Raw genomic sequence first — 15,073 nt, 5'->3', positions numbered from 1 at the left:
GGCCTCACAGGGCCTCGGAGGTAGCCTCGGATGTGGCTTCTGGGGCTCCCAGGTGCCAATGGGCAGCCATAATCTGGGGTCCAGCTCAGTGCCCTCTTCAAGTTATTGTGTGCTGGCTTAGGGTAGGGGCAGGAAATGCAGAAAAGAAGGAAAGAAGGCTTCATGGGCTTTGGAGAGCATTTTGGCTAGGCTGCAGGAGTAGACATCAGGCAAGGCCCAGGCTGCCTGTTTATTTTAAAGGGTTAGCCCTACTTACTTAGTTATTATCTTGGGGGTCTCTCAAATCCACAAGGAGGGAACGGCATCCTTAACATTAATTTGTGTGTCTTTAATTTTACTGTTGTTTATAGAATTTAATAGGGTTGTGAGTCAGGAATGCCATTTCCCATCAGGCTGCCTTGTGAGGACTTTCCTAGTAATCCTACCTTTTGGGTTAGAAGGGTTGGAGAAGAAAATGGAGGTTCAAGGTCCTGGATGGAAGAACACTTCAGCTTGGGGAAGTCTGTGGTTCTTTCAGTTAGAATTTTAAAAGCCTGCATTGAAAGGCATTGGGACTTTGATCCAGATAGGTGTCCTACTTTTTTGATACTCCAACCTAGGAGATCATACTAAATTTCAACTTTTGGAGTATCAGTCCTTTGCATGCTTTGGTTTGTCATTGCCACACAAGATAAATTCCTGTCTAACCTGCTATATCTATATCGTGTGTGTGTGTGTGTGTGTGTGTGTGTGTGTGTGTGTGTTTGTGTGTTCTACTAGCCACCTAGGACATCTTCCATCTAAGAAACAGTATTATATAAAGCCATTCTCCCCATAGCTACCTGTGGTTCCCTTCAAGCACATTATGCACTACAGTGGTACCTCGGGTTAAGAACTTAATTTGTTCTGGAGGTCTGTTATTAACCTGAAACTGTTCTTAGCCTGAGGTACTCCTTTAGCTAATGGGGCCTCAGGTTAATTTCTGTTCTCATCCTGAAGCAAAGTTCTTAACCCGAGGTACTATTTCTGGGTTAGCGGAGTCTGTAACCTGAAGCGAATGTAACCTGAAGAGTCTATAACCTGAGGTACCACTGTATAGGAATTAGGATAATACATTCTGTCATGTGTCATTGACACAAACTCTTATCATTCAGCAGACAATGCATTTCTCTGTTTAATTTAATCTCTTGAAGGTAGATGTGGCTTAGTCTTCAAAAGTGAAGAGCTACAGATATTCTTTAGATAGAGTGAAATATCTGTATTTATCATGGTTCACCCATTTTAAAGTGGTATTTGCTACTAAGCAAAGATACTACAGTCTAAGTATTAATGCTGTGCTTGCCTCCAAGCTTGATAATTGGTCTGCATGGCCCTGTGAGAATGCTTGCCAAGAATGACAGGCCACAGCTTAAAGCCGAATTACTCTAAGCAAGTCCTCATCAGGATTTGATTGGTAAACATTTAACAAGAGAACTCCCTATCCTCTCCTGGTACATATTAAACTAATGCCTTTATTTTAACAAGGGAAACAGTTTCCTCAGGCCCCTGCTCAGTCTGCGCCCTGTGAACAGCTAAACGAGAGAGGCTTCCTGGAGTGTTGTAATTCACTGGGACAAAAACAAGAAATGACTATGAGCCGAGAGGTTGAAGCACTTTGAATTTGATGAGGACCTCCCTCAGGCTCAAGTCACACAAATGTGGACCCTCCACCAACCCATGATAGACCAATGCAAAGCAATCTCTGTCATGGTTAAGTCATTTCTGACCCATAGCTTCGCCCCACTCTCCCTATTGTCCCTGTGGGCTAGACCTGCTATCATCATGAGATGTCTGCTACATGAGGCACACTAACCTGTCAAGAGTATGCAATTTTGCACCTATGCAATCACAAGTATATCCACTTCACCAGGACGCCAGTTGAGAATCAGGCAAATGTTCACATATTGTGAGTTTTGGAACTCTGCTATCTGGCAAAAGCCAAGTACACAAAACAGAAATCTTGCCTCAAAGTTTACAACTAGTATAGTAATAGGAATGACCACTCAAAACAGCCAAATGATGTGGGTTTCTTTCCCATAATTGTTAGTGGGACACGGAGTCCCTCCCGATAAGGTTGTTGCAATTTAGTTCAGCCGCAACTAACTTGAGATGACTGACAGCAGGTCAAGGGCCATTAAAGAATGTTTAACCTTTAAACAGCTAAATTACACATGAGCATTCCCAGATCAGCGCTTGTTCTGTAGCATTCCACACAATGCCCCCGTGCTCTCTTCGCTTATTCTGCCTCAGCCTGCTTGTCAGAAGCTGTCTGCCTTCTTTTGGAAGTGATTTTGGATAATGACCAGTCCGACAAACACCTTCGTAGCAAGGGGCAGCTCTCTGACTCTAGAACAATATCGTCCAGGTGCCTTTCATGGCTCATTGGACATGGTACACTGGCCTGGGATTCACCTGTTCCACCTGCTGTTGCCCATTAACCACACAGTTGCAGTTCCTGCCTGTAGCTCATCAGCGTTAAAAATGTATTAACTATTCATCACTTTGCAAGGACTCCTTCCTCTCTGCTAAGCCTCTGGTTTTCATCCAGCATGTGGCTTGTAAAATTTCTGCCACCTCTCCCTTATTTCCCCATCACACTTCACACAGGTCCCATGCTTCAAAGCCACAGGAACACACACCACCCCTAAATATCAGGGATGTGATAGAACATCCTCAACTGGCTCTGGCAGAGTGAGATTGTTGTGGGTTTTGAAGGGTTCCTGTGGTGGAGAGAGCCTGGAAGGGTCCTTCTCTTCTTGCTGTTGAGTATGTAAAACCCCTTAAGCAATTCTCAGAATCTCACTGAAGGCAACAGCAACGCAACATCTGTTTTTCTTACACTGATTGATGGAACAATGTCAACACCTCGAATGAAGACAATGATCATTGTTTATAACAGGGGTGGGGAACCTTTGGCCCTTCAGGTGCTGTTAGAATCCATCTCCCATCAACCCATCCAGTGATCAGGGATTATTGGAATTGTAGTCGAAGAACATCTGTGAGAGCCACAGGTTCCCCATCTCTGGATTAAAGCCTTGACCTGACTTTGCTACCCATGAGGTGCTTCAGGATCCAAAATTATTAGTCGGACTGATCTCAACACTAATTTAAAAAGTTTTTCTATTCAAAACATGACCTGAAAGCAGACACACCTCTCACACTGTTACCAGGCAACTCTAGGCACTTTTAGAAGACATTGATTATTGGGATCCATCTCAACCTGGCACACTTCTGTTCCTGAAATAGTCTTGGCCATTCTGATGGAGGATGATCCATACTATACCATCCAGATGGTGCTATTGCAGTGTAGGGCGCAGGTGGTCTGTTTCTGAACACAATTTAAAGTGTTGTTTTTTATCTTGAAAGCCTAATGTATATTTAGCAAACTAAGACTACAATCCTATACCAATTTACCTGGGAATAAGCCCCATTGTAGCAGTGGGCATCCACAATCCTGAGGGCGAGATGGCACCCCGAAAGGTTTCCCACTACAGCTGAGCCTTGCTGATTCATGACAGACCAGTATCCATGGACCAGCCCTGACCAACATGGAATGTAGCAAAGATACAAAATGTCTGTAACCCCAGGAGCAGCAGAAGGTGATGTGTATTCTACTGTGCCTATACATGAATAGTGGTCGCTCCATTAGTTTAAGACATATGAGGATTTGATTTTGCATGGGGGCAAGAAATGAAGCTGTGCATAGTATACACCAGTGATCGATGCTGCCCTCTATAAAACTAAATCCACAACTGAATGCCTGGTTGGGAATAAGATTGCATTTGTTGTGCCACTGGTATATAACACTATTTATGAAATTTCACAACACCTGGTTTAATTTTATTTCATATGTTACCACCCAGAACATGGTTACAGGCTGTCAAAAACCCATAGGAATCTATGCACTGATGTTTTCATATAACTTAAAAGTCACCTTTTTTCTTCTTCTTTTGTATGCATTTGTATCAATGGGCTAAGTTTGAGTTTTGCAAGGGGAGAAGGGGAAAGGGGGGACTCAAATCATGTCAATGTTTGTAATATCTTTCCTCTTTTTCCAGGGAACGTCCTCTTTTTCATGGGTAGAGTCCTCATAGCGCTCCATAGTTAAAAGTAGAAGTTGGCAAATGTATCCTCTTTTTTGCTCTTCAAAATACAGCAACCCCATGTTTGTTGTATTATTCTTCTAAAACCAATATAATTTTTTTTAAAAAATCACTATGCTATTATGAATGAAATCTATTTAATCTTAGCTGAGTTTATGTAATGTGTGTTTTGAAGCTGTTGTTCAATGTTCTGTTATATACTTGTATGGATTAAGATTGTTCATTGGCTTATTAAACTATTTACGTGTGTGTGTGTGTGTGTGTGTGTGTGTGTGTGTGTGTGTATTAAAAAAACCTAAGCTTCTATTTATGCTCATGGCATAAATAAATAAATATACAACTTCCTTATTTACTTATTTGTAACCGGATCTATGCTTCGCTATGTAACCTGATCTATTAATGCCAAATGCCAAATAAATACAGAACCAGAAAGATATACACTCCATTAAAATGGCATGTTATCAGCTTTGGAAAACAAAAAAAATTATTCATCCAGCACTGAAAAGACTATTAAACTAGTGCCAGATCATTCTCCCCAGGAAAGGCATTCTAAAGATTGGGCAACTGATGCCATCACTACCAAAAAAAACCCCGTCTGGAGGTCACCATCCATCTCACCTCCCAAACAAGGGGACCTAAAGAAGGGCTTCTGAGGCAGATCTCTGCACCTTGGTAGGTTCATATGGGAAGAGGTGTCCTTCAGCAACACTAGTCCTAAGCCACAAAGGGCTTCAAGTGGTCAGTACCAGCACTGTGAGTTTTATTTACCGTATTTTTCGCTCTATAGGACACACTTTTTCCCTTCCAAAAATTAAGGGGAAATGTGTGTGCGTCCTATAGGGCGAATGCAGGCTGCGCGGCTAAGCCCAAAGCCAGAACAGGGAGACGAAGCGCTGCGGAGCGCTCCGTCTCGCTGTTCTAGCTTGGGGATGGCTACGCGAAAAGCCTCTGCAGCGGTTCTCCCCCTCCTATGGTCCGGTGCATCCTATGAGCCGGTGCGTCCTATAGAGCAAAAAATACAGTATTTAAAATGTCTACCCACTCCACTTAGGGGGGCTTTCAACAGTTTTAAATCACAATACAATAAAATATATCAAAGGACAAAATATTTTAAAAATGCATAAATATACAACATATGTGTCTGGAAGTGGACCGGGAACTAGTGCAACTCCTTCAGAACTGGCAAGACCCCAGTCTGAACCTGCCCAATCCCAGCCAGCAATTGAGGAACAGTATTTATTTTTTGCACCAACTGAAGCTTCTGAGCAGGTTTCAAAGGCAGCCCCATATGCAACACATTATAGTAATCCAAATGGGATGTTACCAGAGCAAGGATAACTGTGGACAGGCTATATAAGTAATACGATGCTTAGAAATGCAGGGGGTGGTTTCTGGCAATTTTATATAATTATGGGTAGCATTGTGCAGGCACCTGTAGCTAAAATAGCTTTCTCTGTATGCAAGGTATTGGTTCGTATGCTCTATTTTATCTATTTATGCCTCACTTTTCAGATCCTTAGTGGAGCCTCTAAGACCACTAACAACAGTAACAAAAGCTCTTTAAAATAACAATCCACCCAAAGCTGAAACTCACCTAAAAAGCACAGGCAGTGCATAGTGGCAATAACACCATTGAAAACAGAAAACAACCATTATGACCCCTAATAAAACAAGTCATTGGAAGGTGTACCTAAATAAGAATGCTTTTAATTGGGGGCTAAAAGCAGGAGGAAGGGGCTGCCCCAATTTCTTGAGGCAAGATGCTCCAGAACTTGTGGGCACCATGACTGAGAAAACCGTAACCCTTGTTGCTCACCAACTGCAGCTTAGATGGAGATGGGATATGTAACAGGGGGCAGGGGCCAAACTTCCTCTGAAGAGCAAAAAACATGACAGCTGAGGCAGTCACTCAGATATCTAGGTCCCAAACCATTTATGGCTTTAAAGCAGGGGTGGGGAAGCTGTCCCCCCCCCCCCCCGATGTTGCTAGGCTTCAAACATCAACACCCATGACCATTGTCTGTGTTGAACAGGAGGACCACAGCCTCCCCACTTCTGCTTGTAAAGGCTAAGACAAGCACTTAGAATGAGGCCCAGAAGCCAATTGGAAGCCAATTGGAAGTTGATGCAACGTGTTACATGAACATGAACTCCTATCAGCAGTCTAGCAACTATGATTTCTGTCAAGGAAAGTTTCTGGAGGCTTTTCAAAGATAGCTCCACAAAGAATAACTTTCATTAATATAACCTGTAAGTAGTTAAGACACACATAACTGTGGTCAGATCTGCCTGTGCCAGGAAAGGATGCTGTTGGTGCGCTAGCCATAGCTGACAACAGCAACAATAACAACAGCATTCCTGGATACGGTGACCCCCTTTTATTGAGGAGCAAACATGACCAAGCAGCACTACCAAATTATGGATTGATCCTTAAAGGGGAGTGAAAACCTACCCTAAACTGGCTGAATACCTATTCCCAGACTGTCCTCATGCCATCCCAACATAATCTCCATTTCGTCTGGCTGAAGTCTGAAAGAGGGTTTAAAACTAGAAGGCTGGGTTTCTCCGCATAAGCATTTAATTACATTAAATGGCACATAATTACACTGCAGTGAAATGTTTTGTAGTCTCTTATGTTAATTATCTCTTCCAGCTGAGGAAATATGGAAAGTCATGATTTCACAGGTGTAATGGCCTGGATCCAAGAGGTATGGAATCCAGAATTAATCATGCACAAGTTACTTGCTCCGCAGGTTCCATTCAGACTGAGGCTGGATGCAGAGCATCGTCTGTTTTGGAGTCGCTGTTTTTTGAGACACAGCTGAAAGCAAAATGAAAGCAAGGCCACTGTTCAAGGTGTGTGTGGCCATCCCACTTTTGACTCTGATAAACAGGTTTTCCAGATTTTTGATGTCGTTTCAAAGCTTGATTTACTAGTGGCTGAGCCTTCATCTTCTTCCATGTCAATGTCCTTCTGTTTCAACAGCATCTCACTTTATACATTTATTTCTGCTTTATTTAGTTCTTTGGATATTGTACACTCCCACCCTCTCTGAATGTGGGAGTACCCAGGGCTGTTTGGTTTGTTCAAAGCAGCAAACAACAATGCTCACATTAAGGCTACCTTGAGCCCACATTCGTTACACAGATTTGTTATCAAGCCAATTAGCTCTAGGACTGATGATAGCATGAATATAATGATGGAAATAAAACATGAGGTTTAATCTAGAGAAGATAACAGATGAACCCAAGCTATTGACAGAGAAGACTGTTGTTGCCCATGTGCTCCATCATTCTGTTCTCACTGTGACCAAACTGATGCCTATGGGAGCCTGTAAGCATGAAAGAAGTTCAATAGTACTCTCACAAAAACAGGAAGCATAATTCATTTGTGACACTTCTTAGAATATTTGGGGCTATTTTCCATCCTGCACTGATTATGCCAACAACTTTTCCCACACACATTTCTATTCTAATGGCAGATATCATATTCCTCTTCCAGCAGGACATTTTAGCCTTATAAAGCCTCTACTAAAATTCCTTTCTGTATCACTTATCATTGGATCTATTTGTAACTCATAAAAATATACTCTGTTTTTTGGTGTTTGAGATAAAGTGCTTTATATGGGTTTGTAGTGTTTCTTATTAGTTCTGAGTTCTTTTCTTTTCTTTTCTTTCTACATGTTGAATAGCCAGGGATGAGCTACAGCCTATAACTATTAGACATCAAATAAATATTTGCCCATTTGTGAAGACTGATGTATTTCATATCCCAAGTGAATATTTTCCCTTAAATTGCTTTCTCCCTCACCTCACATTTTGGCTTAAACAAACCCAAAACCTTTGTCATTTTGCATTCACTTTGTAAACACAGAGTAACAACAAACTTATTTCAGTTGGATCAAATTTAACAGTAACCCACAATAATGCTTACCATCCAGTAATGCCAGAATGCCTTCAATCATCTACATAATCTGCTGTGTAAATCTGACATAGTAACACTAACTGTTGCACTGAATGGACATGTCTCAAGGAATATCAGTGTTCTGATTTATTTTTCATATTCCTTTTGACTGGGATATCAATAGATCTTTGACACTAAGTAGAATAATATTTTTGAAGGAAGGCCTCCAAGGAAAACTCAGGATGCCCTAGGAACTGAAGTCAGTGCTTAAGCAGGTAACACCTGTCACTCTGTTAGCACACAGCACCATTAATGAAACCAGGTGGCAGATTTGAACAGACACCTGAAACCACTGTGAGAAGCTTCCGTAGAGCATAAGCAAATGGAATTAGAAACGTCTCAACTGTGAGGAATGGAAAATTACTTGGTACTGAGAATTTGTGGGAACTTTTTTTTTATTCTCAAGAGTTGCAGAGAGAGGCAGTATGTGACACAGGAGGAGGGGGAAGACATTTGTTTCACATTAACAAGTGATACCACTTCCTATGGGAAACGGATGGCGGACTCTGCCAAATAATTTTTAAAAAAATAGTCATTTCAGAATATATTCTTTCACGATCCACACAGGGGTTCCCAAAGTGTGGTCTATGGACCATAAGTGGTCCATGAGCTTTTTTCAGGTGGTCCATGACTCTGGAGTGGCGGGTACAGAGAGGTTATGTGCGTTTGAAGAACAGTGTTCACAGCAACTGCTCCATCATTCTTAGGACTCAGGGGTCTGCCCAAAAGGTGAACAGGACCGACCAAAAGTGTTGGTGGAGGATGAGACTCTGCCTTGTTTAGAGGAATAAGCAGCAGTAAGATGGGAGAAGGTCTTGAGTGGGGAAAAGAGGCTGAAAAGGTAGTTCAGTGGAGTGGAGAATCAATGCATGGGAATAAAGGAAGCAGCGAGAAAAGGAGGAAGAAGCTAAGAGACAGAGCATGCGAAAGAGTGACTCAGGGTGGGAGTTGTTGTCAGTTTACAAAAAAGGATAGTAGTCCACATCGAAAAATATTCATATTTATTTTTAATTATATTTTTATTGCATGCTTTGTTTCTTAATGAATTATACTGCATTAAAATTAGAATTCATCCATATATAACCTAATACAGCACATTACAATTGCTGAACACTAGGCAGAGAAACCATGAAGTGGTCTGCCAAGACATTCAGCCATTTTCATATGGTCTGATGGGGGGTGGGGAGGTACAGTGGTGCCTCGCAAGACGAAAAGAATCCGTTCTGCGAGTCTCTTCGTCTAGCGAAGCAACCCTATTAGTGGCTTAGCGGCTTAGCGCTATTAGCGGTTTAGCGGCTTAGCAGCTATTAAAGGCTTAGCGGCTTAGCTGCTAAAAGGCTATTAGCGGTTTAGCGGCTTAGAAAAAGGGGGGGGAGCGGGGAAAAAATCGCAAGACTTGCAAGACGTTTTCGTTTTGCAAAGCAAGCCCATAGGGAAAATCGTCTTGCAAAGCAACTCAAAAACGGAAAACCCTTTCGTCTAGCGGGTTTTCCATCTTGCAAGGCATTCGTCTTGCGGGGCACCACTGTAGAGGACTTTGGGAGCCCCTACAGTAGAAAGTTTAAAGGTTGCAGCCTTTTACAGGGGCAGCTTCCTTTTGAAGGAAAGTATTGGTGTATTGGTGTATCTGTAACGACACTTTATTTGCAATTACACAGTCACTGCCCAATTAGACGCAAGTCCCAGTAGCAAACAGCATAGCCTTGAAGGTGTTGCCTATTTTCCTCAAGGACCCTGCAAAGCTGGTCTGGTGCATCAAACCCAGCAGCCACCCGAAATCAAAAGTCATTGAAGAACATCTGCTGTCCATTAATGCCTTTTAAGGAAACCTCAGCCATTAGACTAGATAAAAGTTTGTACATGACAACCGAACATCTCTCTACAGTTCTCTGCATGCATTTTGACATTACAATGTCGTAAATGTACGTGTGTTTTATCACACTGCATCTCGTGCCTCAAATATGAATATTTTCAGCATTTGAAGTTCTGCACACACACACAATTTACATCATTATGGATTTCTCACACCGGTCTATCTTAATAGACAAGTGTCATGGGCAAGGAAACTGCTATTATGTACAACAGACCTACAGCCTCCAGATATTGTTAGACTTCCCATTGGTCATGCTGGCTGGGGCTGATGGGAGTAGGAATCAAACATCTGGAGGGCCACAGGCTCCCTGCCTCTGGACTAAAGCAAGCTCACCAACCTCTGGCTATTCAAAACCCTTACTTGAATGCACAGTTTAATTAACTCAAGGTAGTGCATGGAAGTTTAGTGTCACTTAGTATAAGGCAGCTTCCTATGTTGAAGCCATGGCCCTTCCTTCCATACAGATGGGTGAATAACTAGCCTTATTCTTGCAAGGACTGGAGATGCTGAGAACATCTGTTCTCCAGGAAAGTTATTAAGCACACTTAAAAGCTGGTCACCCCCCACCCCCCCGGTCTTATATGTCCTTTAACCTTTCTGCTTTTCAGCATATTCATTTATATTTTTTATATCTGGAGGTTCAGGATTCAAGGGTATAAGAGCATACTTCAAAATATTAACACTTCTGCTAAGAAAGTCCCCCAATCAGTCACAGTCTCAGGCTGCTTGCCTGGATAAAAAGGGCTTGCATATATAACATCTAAAGGCATCCCACCTCCACCCCAAAAGGTATGGAAAGTAGACTGACAAAACCAACATTACCTTGCTAAGTAACTTTGGAAGTAATTAAGAGCTGCTTTATAAGTACAAGAACCTGCTGTGCAACAGAGTAGTAAAACTGGTTTTGAGTCTTCTGATCAAGGTGTGCACAAATGCTTGTAACAGATGGCCATACAAGCTGGGGCGGGCAGGGAGTTAATATTCATCCAGTTGAAAAGATCTGGGTTCTGGTTCCCCTTTCCTATCTCCTAGTTTCAAACTATTTTTGATCTACCCTGTCTGAAACAGGAAGCCTTTTGTTTCCATGGAGGCTCCCTCCACTTTTTAGTACCCTGCACTTGTTCTCATTCCCCCTCCCCCTCTCCCCACCATGATCCAGTCCCCTAATGGAAATACAACACAGGGCTATTGTGAAAGTAATGTCTAGACCAGATCTCAGACATCAGACACATATTTTTTGTAGTTTGCCTTTTTATCTCACAGGAACATATTAGCTGGAGGGCATGCTTACTCCAAGTCTTTTATCTCCCAGAATTTGATAGGCATCTTCTAATTTTTCTCTGACACTACATAAGTGATGAATATTTAATTCCAGGTATAACATTTTCCTCTGCAGAGGAGCATTTGTGGAGAATTTTCTAAGAAGAACTGTTGTAGAATTTCACCTATTGCCATCTAATCACACACATCCCATTTTACCTCCCAATTTTGGGAGTACATTTCTGTTCAGCCCTGTACAACACAATCCTACTCAGAAGTAAGTTCCACTGAGTCCACCGGGTCTTTTTTCCAGGCATACTTAAATTGGACCCAACTAGGGTTCCATGTCAAACTCATATAACAGAGGTTAGGCAAATCTGTTCTAAAAGAACTGCATTGTTTGCCACTTCATTCTGGGCCTAATTTAAGGTGCTCAGACTATCTGAGAAACCACCTCTTTCCCTACAGATTCTCTTGGTTGGTAAAATCAGCAGAAGGGACCCCCCTTGATAGTTCCGCCGCCCTCAGATGTTTAGTTATCCATGCTCTGGCAAATTCCAAAGTAGTCAACAATCAACACAAACTAGGCAATATAGTATTTAACACCAGTCCAAATAAGACCACTGCAGATGGTGACAGCAGTCACGAAATTAAAAGACGCCTGCTTCTTGGGAGAAAAGCAATGACAAACCTAGACAGCATCTTAAAAAGCAGAGACATCACCTTGCGACAAAGGTCCATATAGTAAAAGCTATGGTTTTCCCAGTAGTGATGTATGGAAGTGAGAGCTGGACCATAAAGAAGGCTGATCACCGAATAATTGATGCTTTTGAATTATGGTGCTGGAGGAGACTCTTGAGAGTCCCACGGACTGCCAGAAGATCAAACCTATCCATTCTTAAGGAAATCAGCCCTGAGTGCTCACTGGAAGGACAGATCCTGAAGCTGAGGCTCCAATACTTGGGCCACCTCATGAGAAGAGAAGACTCCCTGGAAAAGACCCTGATGTTGGGAAAGATTGAGGGCACTAGGAGAAGAGGACGACAGAGGACAAAATGAAGCTACGAACATGAGTTTGACCAAGCTGTTGCTCTGGTCCATGGGGTCACGAAGAGTTGGACACGACTAAACGACTAAAAGCAACAGTCCAAATAAATCATAATTTATCATTTAATTATACAGTGTATCTCATTTGTTGCATATTTCTTATTATTTCAGATAATTAAAAATATTAAATCATAAATTATCCCATCTAGCACGTACATGGCCACAGTAAAAGTGAGAAGTTCTATGCTTAATAGTATTCTTCCCCATTTGTTAAGTCTCACTGAAATGTGGCCCATATAACTGTCAACGGGGGGAAAATGAGGTTTCGATATAATCTCTCCATGAAAGCGGTCACATATTGTCTTCTAGATCCACATATGTTTTCATTATGCTGCGGAAGTTTGAGGAAGTGTTCTTCATAAAACATTACATTGCTACAAATGACAACATGAAAACCAAATTTAGTAGGAACTTGTATGGTTGGTTCCGCTCTAGGGCTTTTATGAGGAGCTTCTGTTTGCAGTTGGAAACGTCTATCTGAAAGTAAATGGTAGGGAATGGGCACATGCAGATGGGTTTGTCCTTAAAAGCTTTGAAGTTGAAAAGTTCTACAGAATGGCACTGTAGGTCTGACCCAGCAAGGGAGATCTGTGTGTTGGAGAACAGGCTCCCATTTATCGGGCCACTTGCATATAAAGAGATGCTGCAAGGGGTAAACGACAGGTACCCACTAAATACCTGTGCACAGTGCTGTTAAGGACAGTTCTGTTCACCTCTCCTGAGGTAAGGAAACTGATTCCAGTCACCTCATTTCTGTACACACAAATGAGAGAGCTCTATCAGTGCTGGCATTGCCAACCATCTTTTCAGCAGAAAGATTCTCAAATACCAGAAGCTACTACTTGCGCAGGGTTTTGTTGTTGTTTAGGACCTTTTAAGTGTATGCATATTGGCTTTCAACACACTTCAAGCTCTCATTGGATGTTGATGCATGCTGCTGCTCTGTGTTTATAATTTTTATGGTGTTCATTTTTTATTATTGTCTTTTTGTGTTTAGTTTTATGATTGTTTAGATTCTAAGGGCATGTCACTTCGAAAAGTAAAGTTGACAGACAGGATATAAATATTTCAAAAATAGCCTGCTCTGTGCATCAGGATTGGGACGTGTGTGTGTGTGTGTGTGTGTGTGTGTGTGGAGAGAGAGAGCGAGAGAGATAAAGTGTCCATCACCAATGAGAATAAAAAATTCCATTAAAAATTATCAACGACGAGGAAAAATGTTGCTGAAATTCTCAAGGGTGGTGTGCAAGGTTTGGGTTGTTTCTATATCTTACTTAGGGGCTGTGATCAAAAGCAATGCAAATAATTGTACTGAGTGATTAGGCTACATTCTCCAGTGGAATTTAGACACTTGAATACCTACTCGCCAATGCAAACTGTGTGTGTGTAGCTAATACATAACACAAAATATGTTCACTGTGTGATACTGATATATGAAATAGCCTCTCAAAACTAATGGTCCATGGAGAGGAATTTGTTGTTGGACAATGGAAGAACTAGCCCTGAAACAATTTAGCTGTGTGTGCAAACCAATACCCAGTCTGGTGGAGTGAGTTGTACTCAGAAAAATAATTGCAGAAGGATAACTCAACTTGCTCTGTTATATATATTTAAAGTCAGCCCATATCTCTCTCAGAAAGTGTCAATAGTTTTTCTTTATGAGCATCATTTTTCAAACATTTTTGAGCCTAGAATTAGATACTGTACACGTCTGTTTCTAATTTATTTTACTACTAAAAAGGCATAGGGTGACCCAGTCTAACCACTTACTATTATAAAGGACATTTTTCAAGTGGTTCTTTTTGTAATATTATACACCAATCCACTACATATAATCATAAAGTGCTTCGCAGCTGTAAAATAAAAATGATACGCGAGTCAGAAAACTCAGCACCAAATATTATCACCTTTTCCCCCCTTGGGAGGGAAATTCCATCCATGAAATTCTCAAAATACTTCAAGAACGGAACAGTTCTCCATCCAACAGTGTCTCTAGGCTGTTTCTCATAGTTTGGGGTTAATTCAAGAAGGGCATATGCTCACCATCTGATACATCCTTTGTGAGAATGGGCTTTGTGTCCCATGGCTCCAAAATAATGGACTTAATCACTAAAGAGAATCTTTTCCATCTTGTCCAAAATGGCTAAGTGTATAATCCCAAGCATGTGTTTCAACGGATTCCCTTCCATGTATAGCATTGCCTCTCAAGATAGCTTGGAAGTCACAGTATATCAGCTAGACTCTTACTCTGCAGTAGCGCTTGCTGTAACCCAGGGGTAGCCCAACTTGGTGCCCTCCAGATATTATGGATGACAACTCCCATAATTTCTGACTATAGACCATGCTGGCTGGAGCTGATGAGAGTTGGGAGTTCAACAGCATCTGCAAAGTATCACGTTGACCATCCCCGCTCTAAATATGCTGTGCACATTTTCCTTGTGGGATAAAGGATACGTTTGGAATAGATATGGTATAGGCCCCTGCGTATACACTACATTAAGACTGAGTTGCTTCCACCAGCCTCCAAGGAAACAGAATTCTCTTGTATAAACAAACACAAAGGATCCCAGCCTTTACAGAATCTTACAACATAAGCTGTTGTTTCTGAAGCATGAAATCTTCATTAGTAATCAGATGCAAAGTATGGAGATTTGAGATACTGGAAACCCAAGACTGGCTGTTATTTGAGAAATAACCTGATAAAGTTGGATGTATATGTGTGTGTGCATGTTTTCCCTTTAAATGAAT

This window comes from Podarcis muralis, chromosome 2 (genome assembly GCF_964188315.1).
Source record: "Podarcis muralis chromosome 2, rPodMur119.hap1.1, whole genome shotgun sequence".
Taxonomy (NCBI): domain Eukaryota; kingdom Metazoa; phylum Chordata; class Lepidosauria; order Squamata; family Lacertidae; genus Podarcis; species Podarcis muralis.
The sequence above is the reverse complement of the archived record's forward strand: the minus strand, read 5'-3'. Positions refer to the sequence as shown.